The 5,411-nt window shown below is 38.8% G+C and overlaps 1 pseudogene; it reads right to left on the bottom strand.

The window, feature by feature from the left end:
• Positions 1 to 695: 695 nt before the first annotated feature.
• Positions 696 to 1,321, bottom strand: LOC134378962 (peroxiredoxin-1-like; annotated as a pseudogene).
• Between the last annotated feature and the right edge of the window lie 4,090 nt (positions 1,322 to 5,411).

Genomic DNA, 5,411 nt, shown 5'->3' with positions numbered 1-5,411 from the left:
CCAAGGCACTCTTGAAGAAGACAAAGAAGGGGGAAAGGAAGGAGAGAAAAAGGAAGACAACAGAATATATTCTACTGGATAACAAGACTCATGACACTCTAGTAATCTGACAGTTAGCTGGTGGCACGAGGGAGACAAATAGATCCATAGAATAGAAAGTACAAGAACAGACCTAGGCATATTTGGACACTATCTTTAAGACAAAGATTATATTGCAGAAGAGTGGAGAAAGTACAGTCTTTTAAATAAATAGCGCCAGGTGAACTGGATATTCATATTTAGGGGGAAGGGTCAGGGAATCAACCCTGCCCCCTATTTTATCGCACAAACAAGGAATGAATGCCAGGCAAATGATAAATCTGAATGTGAAAGGTAAGCAATGAAACTTCTAGAAAATGAAATAGAGGCATATATTTGTGACCTTGCTGGCAAGATTTCGTTTTTTTTCTTTAAGGTCTCAGTTCAAGTTTAATAGAAACTACAAGGGATTGGTGGGCTGAAGCCCACTTCTGCTACATCACACACATCAGATGGCCTGCCGCACAGCACAGCGCAGGACATCCCCCCACCCAAGGGAAGAAAGGCTGGCCTCCCAAACCCCTGTAGGAATGGTCCGTCCTGTATCACACCACTTAGAGGCTCAATCTAAAGTCTTGTGTTTTAAGCATGAGAAAAGTACAAAGGAGGTTTTGTTCTCATGGCTGCCCAGGGCAGCTCAGCACTAAAACGACCCAGCACTCCTGCTTGGGGAAGTATTCTGTGCTCTTTTGCACATCGGGCTTGATGGTATCACTGTCAGGCTCCCAGCCAGCTGGGCACACTTCCCTGTGCTTGTCAGTGAACTGGAAGGCCTGAACTAGTCTCGTCCACAGAATGGCCGACAAGGAGGTGGTTCACAGTGATCTGCCGAAGGATATTCTTATCACCGACGATAAAGGGCCCTTGAAAGAAAAGCCTTCCTAAGGCTTCAAGACCCCATAATCCTGAGCAATGGTACACTTGGGGTCTGACACCAAGGGAAAGTTCGTGGGTCCCCATCCTCCTTGTTTCTTGGGGGTGCTGATTTATGCCAGGTGACAGAAGTGGGGATCCACAGAAACACCAATACCTGGCAGTTGTTCTTAAATTCTCCTGCCCCATCACTGAAAGCAGTGATCTCCGTGGGGCACACACAGATGAAGTCAAGAGGGCAAAACAAGAACACAGCATATTTTCCTTTGTAGTCAGACAGGCTAGTATCTTTGAATGGACCATCTGGCATAACAGCTGTGGCTTGGAAGTTGGGGACAGGGTGCCCAATTTTGACATTTCCTGAAGACATCTCACTATCAGCAGTTCCCACACAGAGCATCTTGAGACACATGCCACAGAGACCAGCCAGGAAGAGGACATATAAAGATTTCTTTAACAGGACACGAAAAAGCACTCACCATAAAGGAAACAAAAACAAATTGAAAAGTTAGACTATGTGAAAAGTCTGTTGATGACTCAGCAATCCCACTTTTAACTACTGACCCAAGAGAAATGAAAATTTATGTTCACACGAAAACATGAACACGAATGCTTGCAGCAGATTTATTCAAAATGGCCCCCAAATTGGAAACAGTTCAAATATCCTTCAACTTGCACATGTATAGACATGCATTCCACGGAATAGTGTTCAGTAATAAAAAAGAATAAACTGTTGATAAATGCGACATGAATGTATCTCCAATGTATTACACTACGTGAAAGAATCCAGACTCAAAAGACAAACCTACAGAGATGGAGAACAGATCAGTGGTGGCCAGAGGTTAGGGGTAGGAGAAAGAGCCAGCTATGGGGCGCAGCATGGGTGAGGTTCTGGTGGTGATGGAATGGTTTTGCATCTTGATTGTGGTAGAGGCTATGCAACTCTATGCATCTGACAAAACTCCCTGAACACCAAAAAGTGGTGAATTTTACTCTATGTAAATTTAAAATAAATTAAATAATCCGTTAAAAATTAATAACCTCTGTTCACTAAAAACAACATTAAGAGAATAAAAAGGCAAGCCACGGAATGTCTCTTACAAATTTTTTAAAAACATGAATAATAAAATAATATAAAAGTTGATTCAGTTACTTCACAATAAAAGGATATCCAAATGGATGATAAACTTTGAAAAAAATGACCAGATTAATTAATCATTGGGGAAAGGCAAATTAAAACTCCATTGAGATACTGCTACCCATCTATTAGAATGGCTACAATGAAAAAGACAATTCCAAGCATCACTGAGGACGTAGAGTAGTAGGAATCCTCGTACTCTGCTGCTGGGAGTAGAAACTGGTATGACCGCTTTGGAAAACCATTAGGCACTGCTAAAGTGAATACACACATAGTCTATGAGAATCCCACTTGTTGGTATATACCCAACAGAAATATACACATGTATTCACCCAAACCCATGTGTCCCTGAGAATGTTCATAGCAGCACTTCTTGTAACAGCAGAAAACTGAAATCACCCCAAATACCCATCAGGAGAAGATTAAATTGTGGTATATTCACGCAATAGAGTCCTCCACTGAAGCAGTTCTCAAAGTGCGGATCACAGACCTAGGGAGGTCCCCAAGATCCTTGTACCAAGTCTTTGAGGTCAGAGCTACTTTCATAATAATACTAATGTTACCTCCTGTCTTCTCCGTGCTGACCTTTACACTGACGGTGCGAAAGCAATGGCGTGCAGGACCGCAGACGTCTGGCACGATCAAAGCAGAGGCATGAATCTGTGTAGTGGTCACTGTATTCTTTACTCCGAGCACTTACAGTTAAAAAAAAAAAAAAAAAAAAAAAAAAACTTTGCTTTATTCAACATCCTTGGTAAGGAAAGAAAAAGCATTGATTTTATTAAATTTATTTTATGAATTGATTAATTAAAGACCTTGGGTATGTGTCAAGGGAAGTATGCAGAGAGCATGTCTGTTACACACTCAATTTTGATGACTGTCTTGAAGAAAGGAACTTATGTGACTGAGTCATGAGCTACACCGGTCACCTTTTTCATGGAACACGATTTTTCCTTGAAAGAAAGACTGACAAACTGATGATTCAGACTCGGGTATTTGGCAGACATTTTCTTTAAAAAGAAGGAAAGAAGCCTGTCACTTCAAAGATAGTAACTGGCAGTATTTCTTGCCAATGATCATTTTTACTCAAGTAAAAATTAGAGTTTTAGAAAACTTGTATCTACTGGTGTGGCCCGTGTACAGCATCACAATGTGTCCTGGGGACCTGGGGGAGACACTCTGGGACCAGTGGGACTCTCCACAGAGATGTTGAGAAAGGGCCACTCATTCTATTCACAGCTTAAATGCTCAAGGGGTTGTGGAGAATTGAAAGTAACTGAAATTATTTTCTTTGATGACTCAGCCGCACAAGGCCAAATAGTACAAGTGGCGTCTTTGCTTCCTGCCAGCTAAGCTAACCAGCAGCTGCCCAACGAAAGGAGAACGCAGCTTGCTGTTCTCAGACTGTGGTTTTTCTTCTCTCACTCTTTTTTTATGTATATATGTTTACATCATGTTTTTGCCATGTTAGAAGACATTAAATCAATCTATTGATTTCCCTTTTATACAAACAAGTTAACAGGCTACTGTTCATACATCTTTATTTATTATATGACAGTCATTATAGATTTAAGTAATTTCTATAATTTCAACTGTAGCTGGTAATTATTTCAATTGAAAATTATTTTAGTTATGTAAATAACCATTGAAAATGTCTTCTTTATGTAATATAAATTATAACAGGAAGTGTACAAGATATAAATAAAGAAAATAATAAAATTTTGTCAAGGGATATAAAAGAAGACCAGAATAAAAGAGGAGAAATATGTTCTGGATGGAAAAATTCTATATGGTACCAATTTCTAAATTCAGTGGAATCTCAGTAAAAATCTAAAATTCATAAAGCATTCCCACAGATAAATAAAAGCATGTAAATGATGAAACAGAAAAATTGGTGAGAGATATGAATAGGAAATTCTCTAAGGAAATACCAGTGAATAAATGAAAAGCTTAAATTCATAATAAGGTACACCAAACTAAATGTACAAGAGGGGTTATTTGCAGAATTATTTATCATTTTAAAACTTAGAAGAAACAAGTATCTATCAATTGAGAAATATATATATTAGAGTAGATCACATTATATATACATATGTTAAAAACAATGAGGTAGCTCTGTATTGATCCAGAAAGACATACAATGCACAAATTTAAAAGAAGCAAGTTGCAAGAAATATCACTTTTATGTTTCAGTAACACTAGATATAATAGTGTGTACATGTATACATGTGTGCATGCAGGTGTGTGTGTAACTCCAAGGAAAAAGATCTGGAGTGTTCACACCAGTCTATTAACAGGGAGCAGACAGACCGGAGGCAGGAAGGTAATGATATCCACTTCTTACTTTATATACTTCTGCATTATTTAAACTTATTACAACAAGAAAGCATTCCAGTATTTGTTGTGTAATCTAACTCCACCACTCTAACTCAGTTATAATATTTTTAGTATTCTTTTCCAGCCTTATTCAATATTATTGTTCTTACCTACTTAGATATTTTATATCTTCTTAGGCATCAATTTTTTCGTATTATTACATGTTAAGATAATTTTTATGTTTGTGTAATATTCCACGTTCTGGATGAGCCATGACTTGTCTTCTGTTAAACATTAAACAATCTTATGAAGAATATTATCCATATAACTCTTTTCACATTTATGGATTCTTTTCTTGATAAAATTCTTGAAGTTAGATTACCGAATCCAAGGATATGAACAACTGTGGCTTTTGATAGCATCGTCCCAAGCTTCCAGTGAATGTGCAGGCCCGTGCAACACACGGACGATCTTTCATGCTTTTGCATACATTGATTCCCCAAGGAGCTCCACAATGTTAATTCGGCAGAAACCACCCCTACTTCTGCTTGCAAATATTACTCATATACTATTTCTCTTCTAAAAATTCCTCCAGTACCTTTAGGGTGAGCACATTTTCTGAAAATCAGCAACAACAAAAACCTTCAAAATATGCAGTACCTCTACATATTCTTAAGCATCAACCGATTGTAAGAAAAAAGATATCAGAACTCTGCTTCCCTTATTTTAGAAGCTGGAAATCAAGGTTAATTTACTCAATAAAATAGGTAATCCAGATTTGTAGGATTATGTATTTCCGCCGTGGACTCAGTAACTATTTTCTTTTGAATGGTGAAAATGTGACGAACAGTACTAAGCAGTTGCATCAAAAACTGCAATGAGCCGATGTTGTCCACAGGTGGCGGAAGAGGACCACGCCGCAGCCCCGCGGCCCGCGCTCGCTCTGTTCTGCCCCTTCCGTGCGTTCGGGCTGTTGCTGCCCGCTCGGTGACGACCTGGAAGTAAT

This window comes from Cynocephalus volans, chromosome 5 (assembly GCF_027409185.1).
Source record: "Cynocephalus volans isolate mCynVol1 chromosome 5, mCynVol1.pri, whole genome shotgun sequence".
Classification (NCBI taxonomy): domain Eukaryota; kingdom Metazoa; phylum Chordata; class Mammalia; order Dermoptera; family Cynocephalidae; genus Cynocephalus; species Cynocephalus volans.
This window is presented reverse-complemented; position numbering and strand designations above follow the sequence as displayed.